This window comes from Babylonia areolata, chromosome 1 (assembly GCF_041734735.1).
Source record: "Babylonia areolata isolate BAREFJ2019XMU chromosome 1, ASM4173473v1, whole genome shotgun sequence".
In the NCBI taxonomy this organism is placed as follows: domain Eukaryota; kingdom Metazoa; phylum Mollusca; class Gastropoda; order Neogastropoda; family Buccinidae; genus Babylonia; species Babylonia areolata.
In genome coordinates, this window is record NC_134876.1 from 37,470,358 (window position 1) to 37,488,823 (window position 18,466).

Genomic DNA, 18,466 nt, shown 5'->3' on the forward strand with positions numbered 1-18,466 from the left:
CTTGAATAAATTTAAAAAGTTAAGTGACGTAAGCACAAAACGGAGATTATCTGATAACATTGAGTTAGATAATAACATTGAGTTAGATGATTGGTTCAAACACTTTCAGGGTTTTTTTTGTTTTGTTTTTTGTTTTGTTTTTAATCAAGGAAACGATTTAGATATGATCGAGAGTATTAATAACAAGAGAGGCAAGGCCTTCAAGACTCACTTGTGATACACTTTAAAAAAAAAATCTATTCGTTAAAATGTGTTCTGTATTTGTAGACCACTTGGGCGAATGAACATAGTGGAAGCCCTGTACACTGAGAGTAAAACACACAAGCTTTTTATGTTTTGAGTATAATTTCAAAATGTAATGTTTAAGATGAGAAAGATCAGTTTAAAGCAAATTAAATCCCCTAGCATTAATTACAGAGTAATTTCCCTTTTTTACTATCTGCACCAAAACGTTTGCAAAATAAATAAAACTTCCATGCTTAGCAAAAGAAGTTCCTGTTTGAACAAAAAATGATAATAATGACTGCTATTGTTGTGTCAGAATATCAGGTCAAAGTTTAGAGAATACAAAAAATATAAATATAACAGTAAATGCAAATTGCATATAATTAGGATTCATGTTTTAAATTTTTTTGTGCCCATCCCAGAGGTGCAATATTGTTTTAAACAAGATGACTGGAAAGAACTGAATTTTTCCTATTTTTATGCCTAATTTGGTGTCAACTGACAAAGTATTTGCAGAGAAAATGTCAATGTTAAAGTTTACCACGGACACACAGACATATACACACACACACAGACACACACACACACACACACACACACACACAGACAACCGAACACCGGGTTAAAACATAGACTCACTTTGTTTACACAAGTGAGTCAAAAATGATTTAGAAGATGGAAGTGATGATGGAGTCTCCCGTCGGACCGACGGATGAGTAAGCAGGCAGGCTTATCTGTTGGTGCGCGTCCTCAGATGGGAGAAGAGGCCGATTCTGGATGCGCAGCACTTCCCACAGGTGTTGCAAGGGAAAACGTCTCCAGAAGTTGAGCCCTGCATCCTTCGCTCACGCTTCTCCTTAATGGCCAGCGTTCTCTTGATTTCAAACGTCTTTATGCCACTGGAGCACAGTATCCTCCAGCGAGAGTGGTCAATGGCATTAGTTTGCCAGGAAGTGATTTCTATGTCACAGACTTTGAGGTTTGTCTTCAAGGTGTCCTTGAAGTGCTTGCAGGGTCTTCCAAGTTCGCGGTGGCCTTCCTTCAGCTGGCCATACAACAGCATCTTCGGAATCCTGCTATCTGTCATGCTGACAACGTGTCCTGTCCAGCATAACTGGCACTGGATCAGCAGGCTTTCAATGCTGGGCAGGCCGCTCCTCTCTAGGACCTGGAGGTTGCAGACTATCTTGCCACTTTATGCTGAGGATCTTTCGTAGGCATCTCTGGTGAAACTGCTCAAGTTGTTGAATGTGACGGCGATACGTCGTCCATATTTCACAGCAGTACAACAAGGTGGTCAGCACAACAGCTCTGTAGGTTTTCATCTTGGTGCTGAGCCTGATGCCTTTGTTGTTCCACAGCCTGTTGTTGAGTCTGCCAAAGGCAGAGCTGGCCTTGGCGATGCGCAGCGTCACTTCTGCATCAAAGGCTCCGTTGCTGCATAGGGTGCTGCCCAGGTAGCAAAACTTGTTGACTGACGTGATCTCTGTGTCATCGATCTTGATTACGGGGGGGGGGGGGGTAGGCACTGGCGTTCTGTGAGCTAGCTGGTTGATACATGGACTTGGTCTTGCTGAGGCTAATGGTGAGTCCAAAGCGTCTGCGGGAGGTTGAAAACCTGTCCATAATGAACTGCATGTCCTCATGGGTGTGTGCAGCAAGCACACAGTCATCAGCGAAGAGGAACTCTCCCAACAGTGCCTCAAACACCCTGGACCATGCGTGGAGTCGCCGCAAGTTGAAAAGTTTGCCATCTTTGCGAAACTGGATGTAGATGCCCTGGTCATAGTCTTGGAAGGCGTCAATCAGCATGGCAGAGAAGAGAACAGAGAACAGTGTGGGTGCCCTGCTTCACTCCATTTACCACAGGGAATGGATCCGACATGTCAGTATTTTCCTGTAATGTCGCCTGCATACCATCATGGAATGACGCAATCAGCTGGATTAGGCTCTCTGGGCAGCTGAACTTTAGGAGGATCTTCCACAGACCACGGCGGTTCACCGTGTCGAAGGCCTTAGTCCGGTCTACAAAGACCATGTGGAGCTCCGTGTTCTGCTCACGGCACTTCTCTTGCATCTGGCATATGGCAAACACCATGTCACATGTTCCCCTGCCTGAGCGGCAGCCACACTATGCTTCAGGGATGACTGTGTTGGAGACATGGTCAACCAGTCTGTTTAGTATGATGAGGGTGAAGATCTTGCCAGTGATGCAGAGGAGAGAGATCCCACGTTGGTTATCACAGGATGTTTTGTCTCCCTTCCGTTTGTAAATGTGGACAGTTGAAGCATCCTTGAAATCCTGGAGGACCTCCCCTCTCTCCCAGATAGACTGGAACAGGGCGGTCAGCTTGTCTGTCAGCACCTCACCTCCATATTTGTAGATGTCAGCCTGGATTCCATCCGCTCATGGTGCTTTTCCTGACTTTGTCAGCTTCAGGACCTTCCGGGTCTCAGCCTTGGTGGGAGGGGCAGCTAGCGAGTCATTGACTGGTAGCTGTGGGAGGGCTGCAATTACTTCGTCAGATAAGGACGTCCCTGTTGAGGATGGTCTTGAAGTGCTCTGCCCAGCGGGCAAGGATGTCTTTCTTGTCTGTCAGGAGGGTGGTCTGGTCCAAGGCTCGGACAGGGGTTGATCCTGTGACTCTCGGCCTATACACAGCTCAGAGACCATCATGGAAGGTCTTCATGTCGTGAGCATCAGCAGCGGACTGAAACTCTTCAGACTTGCTCTCCCACCAGGTGTTCCTCATCTCACGTAACCTCTTCTGTACGAGTTGCCTGGTTTGCAAGAACTGGTCCTTCTTCCTCTGGCAGTCTTTATCGGAAATGTGATCCTGATGCCGTATATGCCACTAGTCTGTCCAGGAGCTCGGAGATTCCAGAGTCGTTCTCGTCAAACCAGTCTTTGTGGCTTCTCTGTACAAAGCCAAGTGTGTCAGCTGCTGCTGTGTACACAGCATCTCTAAAGGTGCTCCATACCTCTTCTACATTAGTTGATGCAGGAATTTCTTGGAGAGCTGCTTGGATTTACTGCTGCAGCACGTCCTTGGTGATAGGGAGGCGGTGGATGTTCAGCTTCCTCGGGGGTTTCTGCCTGGCTGGTTAGAGCTTGCGTGCAAGTCTGATGTTCATCTTGCTGCACACCAGGCGATGGTCCGACCAACAGACTGCTCCTCTCATGTAGCGTGTAATGGAAACATCACCTCAGTCCCTCTGCCGGACAATCACATAGTCCAGCATGTGCCATTGCTTAGAGTGGGGGTGCATCCATGTGTTCTTGTACTTGTCCGCTTGTTGGAAGAGGGTGTTGGTGATGGTCAGTCCATGCCGCATGCAGAGCGACAGCAAAAGCAGTCTGTTGGAGTTGTACTTGCCAGTGCCGTGCTGTCCTTGGACTTTTGGCCACGAGGAGAAGTCCACGCCGACGCAGGCATTGAAATCCCCAAGGATGATCAGCCTGTCCTTTCTGTCTACCGCTGAAATGGTGCTGCTGAGCTCCTCATAGAAAGCTTCTTTGATGTCATCAGGGTTGGTCATCGTCGGGGCATTGTAACCAATGTCTGTGGAGAAGCGATCCTCGGACAGCTTCAGACGCAGGGTCATCAGCCTATCGTTTATCCCATGTGGAAGGCTGTCAAGCTGTCATGCAAGTTTGGTTCGTATGGCAAAGCCCACGCCTGAGGTTCTTGGGGTGCCATCTGGCTTCCCAATGCAGTAGAAGGTGTAGCCCCCTCCAACTTCCTCCAGCTGGGCTTCACTGGCAAACCTGGTTTCGCTCAGGGCTGCTATGTCCACCTGGTAGCGATCAAGCATTCTAGCAATGAGCGCTGCGCGCCTTTCTGGTCTGTCATCTCTGTCTAAAAGGGTGAGACCATTCCAGGCACCCAGAGTCAGGGCATGACTCCTGGTTCTTTTCTTCTGTTGTTTTTGACCACTAATGTTGGATGTCCAAGTAGGTGCGGTTCCCTACTAGGTACTAGGTGAGGTAGGCTTTGTTAAGAGATCCTTTTATCTCCCCTTCCCTATGTGGGGAGAGCAGTGCTGTCCCTAAAAAGGGCTGCTCTGACACTGTGGGAGAATACGGGCGCCGCATCTTCCCCAGTCTACGGCGGACGACCATCACCTCACAGCCACCTTCATACAGAGTCGTGACAAGGAACTGCCAGCAGCATCCTCTGCCTGTCCCCGTTACCACTTCTCCATCACCGCAGGGCTTGGGAAAGCTGGGTGTTGAAGGGCTAGCTCGACGTTCCGACATTAGCCTGGTTGCCTTACCAGCACAAGTGACTATTTTTTAGTGAAGGGTTGTGCACTCTCTTCCCCACTCTCTCGACTACCGACGCTCAGAGTCCCACAGGTGCAGATACTGTCACGTGTAGAACGGCCTCGGCAGGTGTAGGTTTTTTCTTCGGAGTTCCGTCTCCTAGGAGGACTTCCAACCAAGGATAAGAGCTCCCCCTGCCCTGTGGTCATCCTCTTCCGCCTTCACAGCCGTTGGGAAAGTTTCCTCCTCCGCCTGGTCCATCGTTGGGAGACTTCACATGCGGCAGGTAGTACTGGGTTATATGGTACCAGTAGCAAGGGCTATGCCGCTGACCTGACCTGTGTATCAGAATATATGTATATTATATGCAGTATTTGTGCAAGTGTCACTCTGTGCACGCACATCAGTGTGTGTGTGTGTGTGTGTGTGTGTGTGTGTGTGTGTGTGTGTGTGTGCGTGCGTGTGTGTGTGCACATCCAGTTTGATGTTCACCTTATACACCGGATCTGAAGACAGGTCTTGTTTAAGGTGTTTTTTTGTGTGTGTGTTTTTTTTTAACCGTTAAGCTGCGTGCTCCAAATTTCCTGCGCAAGATCTACAATGACACTGAAAGTGAAAAGCAACAACCACTGAGGCCCGCATTAATTATCTCTCCTTTTTTCATCAGAAGGGAACTGAGGTCATGACTGATGAAACGAGCTACAGACACAGGTCGAGACTCATGAAACTAACAGTAACAGACATAGGTCAAGACTGATGTAACAGCAACAGTAACAGACACAGGTTGAGACTGATCAGTGAAGCTAACAGACACAGATAAATGAAATAAGTCATTTTTTTTTTAAATTGTTGGATAAAATTTTGTTGTTGTTTTTTTTTGTGTGTGTGGCCAATTCCATATGATAGGCCAACAGATTGTGAGTCTTCTTCTGAACGCGGGACAGAATTCACTGGAAAAGCTTGTGTATGCCAAAGCTTCAACACGTGTAATGACAACTAGCCTATTTGGGAACTTGAGAATTCACTTTATTTCGTTGCTAACAACATTGTGTTATATCCACGGAAATGTCTTGAACAAACACGCAAATGTGAGTGGTATTTACAATCGTCAGTCACTGTGGTGCGCCGGATAGCTGCGATACATGCCTGCCTCCTTTGTTCAGTGACTTCTTCAACCTGCATCCTGCTGCAGTTTCAACAATGATAAATCGTTAAAAATCGATACTCATTGGGTCCGGAATCAGTATTGTATACTTGGCTAGTGAGAGCCGTTGAGAGAAACAGTGTTCGGAGAGAGAGATTCATCATATGGTGCAGTTCCCAAAAACGCTCCACTTTCATGCCGTTTAAGAATTCAGGCAGAGACAGAAAATCGAACGGTCGGCTCACATCGCAGTTGTCGAAGCTTCTTGCAAAAACAATTTCGTTGACAATTTCTACAATGTTTGAAGAGCCTCCTCCTCCTCTGGTATTCTGACAATCAAGCGTATTATTTCGAGGATATGGGGTAAGTGTGAAGAACTGACTTTCGCAAGCTCATAAAACGATCAGCTGACTAACACCAACACTGGACTGTGAAAGTAGGCCAGTCGCGTGCTGCAGAAAAACTCTTGTGCTGTTTCACTAATTCGTGTTCACGATATTTTTTGTCCAGATGCAACAAAAATAGAAATCAAAATTATGCAGCATGAGAGGTGAAGTTATTTAAATTTTATGCAATATTGCATTGCTCAGGGATGTGTAAAAGAAAGTCGCAGCGCGTCACGCCGGCAATGACGATTCGTGAAGTTGGTAATCGACAGTATCAACGTCTGGAACTTGAAGGTTATTAAACCTTTGAATAACCAGACGAACTGTTTATGTGCCACCGTTTATAAAACACCTTGTGTATATTTCATCGTCAAATTTCGTATGGCTTCTCAAGTACTTCTCAGTACTATTTATCATGTGCACCAGATAGTGGAGTCCTTGAAAAAGCTGGCTAGTTAGCCTAACAAGTGAATAACAGAAAACAGGGAAATAAAAAATAAAGTTGAACCTAAATAATGGAACTGTGCAATTTCCCCCCCCCCCCTTTACGTTTGAAGCTCACTAAATTTAAAGTCTTTTGTGGAAAGGAAATAATGCACTGAATGAAATTATTTAGACCACTAAATAGCTAAAAATTGTATCAAAATTATTATTAATTTATAATGAACAATCATTAAAGAAGATGCATATGAAGGAGGTAAAAATGCTGCACTAAATAAGATAGTTTGACTTCTTTATCTTACCATGTGCCATGTGCTGTGTGAAAAGTTTATTATGAGATAATGAATGATTATTGATCCATTCAGTGCTAGATAATTTCAAATTTGCTTACAGTTTTTCCCTTCTTGCCAGGTAATTTTTAAGATTCAGGGGTAATGTAAAAAGAATTCCAGCACAAAAACTATAAGGGATACAGAAAGAAAACAAGTGTTTTTGAGAAGGAAAGGAAATGAGGATTCTGAATCTGGGCTTTTTCCTCAGTTACTATGATTGCAGATAACTATTCAGGCATTTCAAACAAAAGGTATTTTTTCTGCAACAAAAAAAAGTACATTTTCACCTCCATACAGAGGCAAAGCTTTTTCATAAAACATGCACTCTCCAGGTTGCAAGTGGAATAACTAAAGTGTCTTTTCTGCATGCTGGTTTGCCTCTCTACAAACAAGTCAGTCATCATATCAGTGACAAAACCTGAAAAAGCATGAAAAACTGAAAGCACATATTTCCTTTTCTTTGCTCTACAAACAAGTCAGTCATCAGATCAGTGACAAAAAGCATGAAAAACTGAAAGCACATATTTCCTTTTTTTCTTTGCACTTTCAATCCTGGATTTCATGAAATCATGATCACAGGCTTATTCAGTGAAACTGAAAGGAACAGTTCACTGATGTCCATTAATTATCTCTATGTCACAGCTCCTTCGATGCCCTCTGACTGGCCTACCATCTTCCGCCTTAAACCACTCCTCTCCCTCCTTCCTCCACACTTTTCCGGCACTGTGTGCACTGTGCTCTGTCCCTCGCACTGTCAGTTACTGTCAGTTGCTCAAGTATGCCTTCTGTTTGGATGGCATGACTGAATTAGTGATGAGTTTTGTTGTCAGTTTCATCACTGTCATAATCACTTTTATGTTCTGACCAGTCATCAAACAGTTGATCCATCTCCTTCATTATTTGTATTCATAATAATTTTCACAGCTCGCAAATTTGTGTAAATTTGCTGACAGGGAGCACTACCTTTGCTGGACAAAGTTTATGATGCCTTTTTTTTTTTTATATGAGGTAAATGACCTTTTCAAGGGTTGTCCATGTGCTCCAGTTAGTAATTCAAAATAAGAGATAAAGGGTTCTTCCTCCTGATGAATTCATATTTAGAATTGAAAAGTATTTTTATACATATCGAGCTAACTGTTCAGTATTTCTTTGTTCATTGACCTAAACTCAGATGAAGGAAAAAGCTGAACAGATGCAGGGCACTGGTATTGGGGAATCACATCGTCTAGGATAACAGCTGATGTCTTATTGGCACATAACAGGTTAAAGACATAAATGTGACTCAAATGTGTTGAGCCTTCTCATCCACCGTCTCAAATAATGCATTCTGAAGGGGAATATTTTGTTCACTACTGGTTCTTATTGGCATATAACGGGTTAAAAACATAGATGTGGCTCAAATGTGTTGAGCCTTCTCATCCACTGTCTCAAATAATGCATTCTGAAGGGGAATATTTTGTTCACTACTGGTTTAAGATAAAGGAAAACGCCTGAAGCCTTTTTCTTCCAATCATTATTCTCAGAACAAGGAAAAGGCAAAGACTGACTAGGTGCAGTGTTGATGACAAGTTCATCATCCATTTTTGACAACTTCAAGAATTTCTTGATGTACTATTTGTGCTGTACCATGGTGGTTTTGTATTAGAGACAAATTCGTGACTAAAAAGTTGAAGATAGACAGCTGTGAACAAAATCTTTTTAGTCTTTCTGAGGGACTATGATTGTATGTTTTATCAGTTTACTCCTGATCTTTTTCCACTTTAGTCAGCAGCTCCCATAATATGATGCAGAACCAGGCCCAAGATTTTAAGAGTGTTGGAATTGAAAGAAAGAAATCACCATCTACTTTTTTTCTACTGTTAACCTTGTCTAGAAACTTCAAACACAAATACAAATATTCTGATTCTGTAAATGACAGAAAGTCTAGAAGTAAGCAAGCTGTAGAGAATCCAGTTTTGTGGCATCCTTTAACCTCATAACTATAAGTGTACTGAGACATACACATATGTCTGCAAATATGCATCACCATTTGCTCCAGGACATACATCATATCAGGATTTTTCACAGTTCTATTTTAAGGTTGATGTTTCTCAATAGCCACCAGTAAGAAAGCTTTACATTTCTACTTTCATTATCCATTGGGAATGACTGACAGTCACACTCTGCATAGTAATTACTGGATGCTATTGTCAGTACCACCCATGGAAATTTAGATGCTGCTTTCAAAATGGCAGACAATGAGCCACAACCTGGCCCTTGTGGGCTGAAACAGCAAAATATTTGAGATGTTGCCACCCAAGATATTGCAGAAGCTTTGCAAGTCATCAAAAGCAGTGAATTTAGTGCTAGGTGAGGAAAAATTTTGTTGCTTGACAAAATTGAAATTTAGAATGATGATTTTTAGGGAGGAGGGTAAGGGGGGTGGGGGTAGTTGAAGAGCTAATGGTAGCCAACAAAGAAGCGAAAATGGAGTAGGAGGTCAAGTATTGCTCTGGGGCTGACTCAAAGTTGAACTCAAGGACAAACCACCTACTTATGCAGGGCTGGATGGGAGAGAGGAAATGTTGAAGGAGGTGAACAATTTCATGTAAATTGTGAATTACATGTCCAGTGTGGTTAGAAAAGCATGCTCACATTATCAAACAGCTATTGTTTCCTGGCGAAATTATAAACAGTGCTCTTCCCCCTGCACTGTAGGTAAAGGGTCCCTGTTAAGCTCTTTGACATTCTCTGAATGTATGAAGTGAGTGGGCATGGCACAAACAGGCATTGTTTGAAGGAGTTGATTTTAGAAGGGGGGGGGGTGCAAGGGGAGGTGGATTTTCTATTTCTCTTGGAAAAAAACAAAAACTTAAAAAAAAAAAAAAAAGATAAATAAAATAAAAGGAACTGAGTGAATGCTGGGCTGAATATGTAGAATAGCAGAAGTTTGGATTACAATTCATGACTTTATACATGTACGTGAGGTATGATGGCACATAGCAGATTTTAGTTTTCATTTAATTTCTAGATTCGTTTCCATTATTTTTGAACTTGAAAGTTTTCTAACAATGTATAACATATATTCAGAAAGTATGTGAAATTTGTTTATTTAATATTTATAGCTCGGTCATTGTTAACCAGTGTGTTAAATTTAACCTCTGTCATACTCATAGTTTGATAGTCTGTTCATTTTCCTCTAGTAAAAGTATGTGCCATGTATACTTCTTGCAGTAGTTTGTGTGCTATAATGTTTTGTTGATAATTATACTCCACAATCAAAAACCACCTGGCAAATAGGAAGCACAAGCCAAAATAATGCCATGGCACTGAAAAGATTAATTGAATAATTCAAAATAATGTTTTAACATGTTCAGTGCCAGAGAATTTTGTGAAACAGTGCTCTCCCCTTGTCGGGGTATTATGAGGATTCAGGGGTGATTAAAAGCGGGGGGAGGGGGGCGGGGGGAATATATATATATATATATATATATATATATATATATATGATTAGCACATGAACTATTGGAGATAAAGAAAGTGATTTTTTTGTAAAGAAAAATGAATGTGGATTCTGAATCTGGGCTTGTTTCTTAATTGATTTGAATGCAAATTACTCTCAGGCATTTGAAAGTGTAGATGATAATTTTCATACTACAAAAATGTCTATATCCACCGCCACAGAATGATGTCCAAAATAAAAACAAACAGAATACAACTGGAAGCAATGGTGATAACAATAATAATGATATTCTGGAATGAAAACCATCTCTGAATGAAACCGACACAGTAGTCCTGATAGAGGAAAAGGAAGAACTGAATAAACTAAGAAAACTAAAGATGGATGAAATAGTTTAAAGATCCTGGGCTTGTTGGGCCTCACAGGGAGAGAAGGTAACAGGATATTTTTGCTCTTAAGAAAAAAAGAACATTGTGAGCAATCAAATGTAAAAATTGGTCACAAATGATAATGTTACACTAACTGAAATGGAAGACATTTTTAGGAGGGAAAAATAATGTATGAAAGGCTATATTCCAAAAGAAACATTGAAAGCTTAGAAATTGATAATTTTATTTTTTACAAGTTTACCCAAACTGTCGAAAAAAGAATCAGATAAACTTGACGGCTCGATTACATTAAGGTAGCACTAGGGGTAGAATTTTGACCAAAAATCATTAAAAAATGTGTTTTGTGTTTGTTGTGAATTTTGCAAGAATAATGTTTCATAAAGCCTTACATGTGTGTGTTTTGTTTGAATTATTACTCAAAGTGTGTGTTTTTAGCTGTTTTTGTGAGTGGGTGTGAGAGAAAGTTGTGAAAAAAAGATCGAATGCATCCAAAAATTGCCCATTTTCAATCGCGCCTACCGTTGCTACGACGCCATGAAGCAAGGCTTGTGACCTACTGAACTAGAGAGGAAGAAACGGCCTTCACCATGAGCCTAATTAGCATAGGAAAATTCCTACACAGCCAGCCTGCCAGGGCCTAAAAGTGGGTCACTGGCTTGCTTGTTGTTGGTGAAGTGATTGGCCGGTTCGGTCACGTGGCCGATCTGAGCTTTATCATTGGCTCTCAAACGACTTCCTGTTTGCAAAGCGTCTGCTATCTGTGTCTATTCAGATCGATCAACAACTATAAATTTTGGATTATTTTAGCAATCTTTGAAAAGATAAGAATGACAAAGGAAAGAAAAATTAAAGTTAGGGCCCTCCACAAGTTTAGGAAGCGGCGGAGAGGTGGGAAAAGTGCTCAGCAAGTCAGCACTTTGCAGACAAAGGCAAGCACTAACCCCCCCCCACCCCCCTTGGAAACCGAAACAAGACATCTAAACTCCACTGCCTGTCATGCAATGAATCGGTAAGTTTGTTTATCTGACATCCTCCCCCACCCTCTGTCTCTTTATCTGCCTCTCTCTCTCTCACCTTCCCTCTCTTGGTTTACATGTGTGATGGAGTGTTTGGATGTTGAAGTTGTGTGTGTGTATGTGAAGTCAGTTTCTCACACATGCACAGTCATTCTCTCTCTCTCTCCCTCTCCTGTGATTTACATGTGTGATGGAGTGTGTGGATGTTTATAGTGTGTGTGTGTGTGTGTACATGCCCCCCCCCCCCCACCCCCCTCAAAAAAAAAAAAGTCACTCTCACACACATTCTCTCTCTCTCTCTCTCTCTCTCTCTCTCACCTTTCTCTTCTTCTCCCATACATGTATACACAAACACATACCAATTTTTTTTTTCCAGAGTGCAGTCAGCAGCAAGAAAAACATCAGGAAAAGAGAAAGGAAGGAGGCAAAAAATTGAGACAATCCGGCATCGAGAACATCAAGAGCGGTGTGAACGAGGAGGAGAGTTGTATGGGGCAGGACTGTTCTGAACACCAAAACAGCTTTCTTTTTTGTTTTTTGTTTTTGTTTTCTTTTTATGTTATGAACAGACACCTGAAAAAAAAATATTTGTGTATAAATTTACCTGTTTTGTGCCTTGGTCTACTAGGAGAGACAAGACCAAACTTTAAATGCAATTTTCTCAAAACGTTCATTTTTCGTGGACTTGCATATTTGTGCAACGAAACACACACACTTCCCATCAGCATAATGACACCAAATTTTGTGTACTAATGTAAAAATGGCTGCTGAGTGCAATAAGACTATCAGGGACATTCTATCTCAATTACTTTACTTGCTACATATGTGAGATGTGAACTGTCATTGCGACTGAAAAAACACCCTTTTTGATTGAGTGGTGAGTGAACATTATAAATTTTTTACCAAAGCTTTCATGTGTTAATTGCACTCTCTGGTCACTGAAGTGAAACTCTGTTATATCAGACACTTCTCAGAGAGGCAGCTTCTATGAGATCTAGTCTGCGAAATGGAGCTACCCTTCAGAACATTAAAAATATTCATAACTTTAATTCTAGGCAAGCTGTTTACTTAAAAATTGGTGTGTGGCATACCTTTGATGTCTTCTCTCTTTGTGCCAAATTTCAGAGTGATACATTAAATAGAAGTTGAGAAACAAAAATACCCCCAAATCTACGCCTAGCGCTACCTTAAAGGAAGCATCAGAAGTGTTTCACTCTTAGATGTTATTTTATAAAATAGGATTAGCCTGTATAGCAAACAGAATAAAAAGGGTATTCCCTAATTTAATTCTTGAAGACCAGTCAGGATTGGTATAGGGGACAGTTTAACTAGAACAATGTTTGATATTATTATTACCTTGAAGTAAAAAACTTGCCAAGATTATTGATCTCAGTTGACTTTGAAAAAGCATTTGATTCTGTCGACTGGACATCATGTATTATAAAGCTTTTCAAGCATTTGGATTTGGGGCTGGAATACAAAGATGGATATTTACCTTTTATAAGAATATAAAATCATATGTAGTTGTGAATGGGGGAGCATCCTCAAGTATCTGTGTTGAAAGAGGATGTCATCAAACGGACCTAGTATTGCCATATTTATGTATTCATTGCACAAAAATTCTTGCATATAAGATAATATACCGAAATTAGAGGTATACACATTTTAGATACTGAATTCAAAATATGCCAGTTTGCAGATGACACCTCTTTTACCTTTGGCTTAGAAAGAAGTAGGAAATCATTTAAAAAACAACAACAAAAAAACAACAAAACAAACCCAACTGTTTCAGACTCTTAAAACGTATGAGGATATATCGGGATTTAAATTGAATTATGAAAGAAGAATGTGTGGCTTAGTAAAGAAAAAACTCAAAACTCACAGAGAATCAACTGGTCTCTGTGGCGCAGTCGGTTAGCACGTTCGGCTTTTAACCGAAAGGTTGGTGGTTCGTACCCACCCAGGGACGTTTGTATTCTCAAGGCCTGACTGAGCGCGTTGGGTTACACTGTTGGTCAGGCATCTGCTTGGCAGATGTGGTGTAGCGTATATGGATTTGTCTGAATGCAGTGATGCCTCCTTGAACTACTGAAAACTGAAAACTCACAGAGAATCAACTTAGCACATAACAGAATGGAATGGAATCCTAAAGCATTTAAAATACTAGGGTTTTGGTTCATTAACAGTAAAAAATATATTGACTGTGACAGAAATAAACACAATTGACAAATTATTAGAAGTCCCAACTTTATTTGAATCTGGACCAGAAGAGTAATAACTCTACCAGGGAGAGTGGCAGTACTCAAATCTGTAATTGTAGGGTGGGTTTGCAGGCCCGCTTTCATGGTGGAGCTATCATTGCCTGCAGAATGATAAGTAGATCATATGCTGTCATGGGCAGCCCACCATCATAGCTAGCTTTTCTGAGTTTGCACTGACTGTGTTCAGACAACTTTTTGGCAGAGTTTATAAATGGATCAGTTTGAATAAGTAATGGCTGAAATGTGTCAAACACACTCAAAATAAACATAGAAGACTAAAGCAAATAGTGGGTATAAATATAAAACCAAATTTATCTTTTAAACTTGCAAAAATAGTCACCAAAAATGTTCAAAATCCTTTCGTCAGAACAGCGATTTCCACAATGAAATTTTAGCCTTTGGTGATGTGAAAAAAACAGGAAATGGAGACGAGCATGTGCACAGGGTTCTCACTAAAAAAAAAACAACAACCAGGGAACATGCACGAAAATCAGACAAAAGGAGTCTGGAAACCCTACATAATGTCAAAATTAGTTTTATCTGTGGATTTTTCTCCCTAAGCCAACTGATTCTCAAATTATGCAGTTGCAAAAGATGTGCTACAAATTTGTATGGGATAATAAAACAGATAAAATTAAAAGGAAATGCACCATACAAAATATCCAGAAGGGCGGAATAGGAATATCACAGATCAAAACTTGCATACACTGATAGTCTTTGAAAATGGGTTAATAAAGTGTTCACAAAAAATTGTAAATGGAGGAAAACATTACTGTTTTTTTGCCTTGATATAGATCACTTTTGACATGTTTGGAGCAAACAGATGTTTAGAAAATAAAATTTAAAGATTTTGGAAAATAGAAAGTAAAGTTTATAGATTTTGGAAGGATGTTTTCTATACTTGTGAACCTTTCTGTGAACAAATAGATTTGAACTGTTGTCAGGAACTTGCTGCTGAACCTATCTTTTGCAGTGATAAATTTAAGTTGGAAATAACATTTTTGCTGCAGGAAATGGATACAGTGTAATGTGTTCTTAGTTAAACATATGATTAAAGATAACAGATTCATAAGCTATGAAACATGATTAGAAAAAATGGGATTCGTAAAATCAGCTGTATTCAGTTGGTTAAGAATTATATGAGAAAAATAAACATTGCATTGGAATGTTGAGATCAGTAGTCCTCCTTTGGTCATGGCTGACCATGGATAGAGACTATCTGACCTAATGTCTAATTGGGCTGTCTGCTTGGACCAAGCAGTGTTTCCTGTGACTGTAGAGACCGATGCCAGAGAGAGTCTCTGTCGCAACGGTCACATGTGTAAGCTGATGCTGGTCGGTCAGCTGCCATCCCTTTTCTGCGAGCTTGCTTTTCTGCTGCTGCAGCTGACAGTTTGTCCTCACCAATGCGTAGCTGGTTCTTGATAGTGTTTCTCCACCTGTTGTGGTCATCTGCAAGGTTCTCCCAGGATTCAGTGTTGATCTCAAGCGCCTTCATGTCACGTTTGCAAACGTCTTAGTATCTCCGCTGTGGGCAGCCGATGCTTCTTTGTCCCATGGCGAGCTCTCCATAAAGGATGTCTTTTGGGATGCGACCATCTACCATGCGGCGAACGTGGCCCAGCCAGCGCAGCCAACGCTGTCTCAGCATGGCATACACGGTCGGGAGGCCAGCGCGAGACAGGACTTTGGTGTTTGCCACCTTGTCTTGCCAGGAGATGCCGAGTATGCACCATAGGCTTCTCAGGTGGAAGGTATTAAGCCTTTTCTCCTGACAAGTATGTGTGGTCCACGCCTCACTGCCATACAGCAAGGTGCTGAGGACGCAGGCATTGTATACAGCCATCCTTGTCTTCGTGGTCAGCTTGGGATTTGTCCAAACTCTTTGTGTGAGGCCAGCTAGCGTTGTGGCTGCCTTCCCGATCCTCTTGTCGATCTCGGTGTCAAGGGAGAGGTTGTCAGTGATGGTGGACCCAAGGTAAGTGAATTGATGGATGGCTTCAAACTCGTAGTCATCAATGGTGATGGCTCGTGGAGATGGCGTGTCTTGGCTTAGGACATTTGTCTTCTTGAGACTGATGGTCAGACCGAAATCTTTGCAGGTCTGGGAGAAGCGGTCCGTTAGTGACTGCAAGTCTCGCTGGGTGTGGGTCACAACTGCAGCATGGTCGGCAAAGAGCATGTCTCTGATGAGGGCTTCGTGGACTTTTGTCCTTGCTCTGAGGCGGGCGAGATTGAAGAGCCTGCCATCTGATCTCGTCTGCAGGTAGATCCCTTATTGTGCTGTGCTGAACGCAGGCCTCAGGAGAAGAGCAAAGAAGATTCCAAATAGGGTAGGGGCGAGGACACAGCCTTGTTTGACACTGCTGTGTATGTTGAAGGGCTTGGAGAGGTTACCATTAAACTGCACCGTCTCTTTCATGTTGGAGTGGAAGGACTCAGTCAAGCTGTGCAGTTTCGGGGGGGGGGGGCAGCCGATCTTTCGAAGAGCCCTGAAAAGGCTGTCTCTGCTGACTAGGTCAAAGGCCTTGGTGAGGTCAATGAATGCGACATACAGGGGCATCCTCTCTGCACTTCTGGATTTGGCAGAGGGAGAAGATCATGTCTACCGTGGCTCTCTCTGCTCGGAAACTGCACTGATTCTGGAAAAGCGTGTTCGGCCAGTTTCTGCAGGCGAATTAGGAGGACCCGAGCGTAGACTTTGCCTACAATGCTGAGAAGCGAGATGTTTCTGTAGTTGTTGCAGTCGCTCCTTTTACCCTTGTTTTTGTACAGGGTGATAATCTCGGCGTCCCTCATGTCCTGTGGTACAGCTCCCTCATTCCAGCACTGGCAGAGTACTGTGCAGAGGATGCAGAAGAGTAGTCTTGCAGTGTTTAATGAGGTCTTGGGTAATTCCGTCACTGCCAGGTGCCTTGCCTGATGCCAGGCTGTTAATGGCCTTGCTGAGTTTGTCCTCAGTTGGCTCTGTGTCAGGTTCTTCCATGACCAGCATGCACTAGATGGCATCGAGGGCTGAGTTGGACACCATGTTTTCTGTGGAGTAGAGGTCAGACTACAGAGTACTGTTCCGCCCATCTCTCCATCTGCTGGCTAGGATCGTTGATTACTTCCCCAGTGGAGGATTTGAGGGGGGCAGTCTTGCTCTGTGTTGGTTCCAGTGCCTTCTTGATGCCATCATCCATCCCTCGGATGTTGCCTCTTTCAGCAGCATTCTGTATCTCTTCGCTGAGCTCTGTCCAGTACTCATTTGCACATCACCTGGCGTTAACCTGAACCTTACTCCTGGCGGCCCTGAGGATTTGCAGGTTCTTCTCACTGGGTGACCGTTTGTACTCGGTGAGTGCAGCGTGCTTGGCCTCAATACTGGGAGTCATCTCTGATGGTTTGGCCTCAAACCAGTCGTGGGACTTCGCGGTTTTCTTCCCAAAGGTGGCCATAGCAATGTGGTGCATGGTGTCTCGTAGTGTTTCCCATCTTTCTGTGGCAGAGTCTCTGGGCTTCAATGCATCGAATTCTCTCTCAAAGGCCTCTGCAAACTGTTCTACAATGTCTTGCTGAGACATCTTGCTGACGTCAGTGCGAGAGATCCCTTGTTTCTTTGAGCAGTAGAACTTCTTTGGTTGCAGTCTGATCTTGCAGCATACCAGAGAGTGGTCCGTGTCGCAGTCTGCGCTGTGGTAAGAGCGAGTGTGGAGAATGTTTTTGATGGCAGCTCGTCTTACAGGATCAGATCCAGTTGGTGCCAGTGTTTGAGCACGGGTGCCTCCAGGAGACTTTGTGTTGGGGCTTCGTCTTGAAGGAGTTGGTATTGCACAGTTACGGCAGGTACAAAACTCAAGTAGTCGCTGTCCGTTCTCATTAATTTTCCCCACTCCAAAGGAACCAAGACAGGAGGGCCACGAATCGTTGTTTGCACCCACTCTGGCATTGAAGTCGCCCAGGAGAACAAGTTGTTCAGTCCTGGGGATGTTCCTTATAGTTGATGCGAGATTTTCGTAGAACTCATCCTTGGCGTCTGGAGAGGTGGACAGTGTTGGAGCAAATGTGGTGACGAGAGTGACATAGCCTTTGGAGGTGTTGAGGCGGAGAGTCAATAGTCGTTCTGAACTGCCGCTGCCTGGTTTGATCATGTTCAGCAGGCTGTTCCTAACTACAAAGCCTACTCCGTACTCTCTTGGGGCATCAGAGCTCTTTCCTTGCCAGAAGAAGGTGTAGTCCCTCTCCTTTAGTGTTCCAGAGTCAACCAGCCGTGTTTCTTGTAGAGTGGCAATGTCCACATTAAGTCTCTTCAGCTCGCTGTTTATGACGGCTGTCTTTCTAGCGTCGCTGATGTCTTGCAGGTCTTGGGAGAGCCCAAGCATCATTGTCCGATCATTCCAACAGGCCAGTTTCATTGTTGATCCGTTTCTTGAAGTTTTCTTTTTACCTGGTGTGGAAATTAACGACCTGCCTGTTGGATATTCTCCTAATCTTCATACACCCATAGAAGGCAGGTTGTGGCAGGACAGCACCTAAATGGCTGGGGGCTGCCCAGCTTGGGCGGGTGGTAGCTGTCCAGTGGGA

General features: G+C 42.9%; 1 protein-coding gene and 1 non-coding gene across 2 annotated transcripts in view; both read left to right on the top strand.

The window, feature by feature from the left end:
* Positions 1–5,628: 5,628 nt before the first annotated feature.
* The window catches only part of LOC143282576 (monocarboxylate transporter 9-like), a 53,069-nt gene continuing 40,231 nt past the window's right edge, over positions 5,629–18,466 (top strand). Inside the window, exon 1 of the mRNA XM_076588267.1 lies at positions 5,629–5,999. The gene's annotated coding sequence lies outside the window, so the exon portion shown is untranslated. The remainder of the gene's footprint in view (positions 6,000–18,466) is intronic.
* On the top strand, positions 13,535–13,608 carry Trnak-uuu (transfer RNA lysine (anticodon UUU)). The gene has a single exon. It is a non-coding gene; the product is annotated as a tRNA-Lys (tRNA).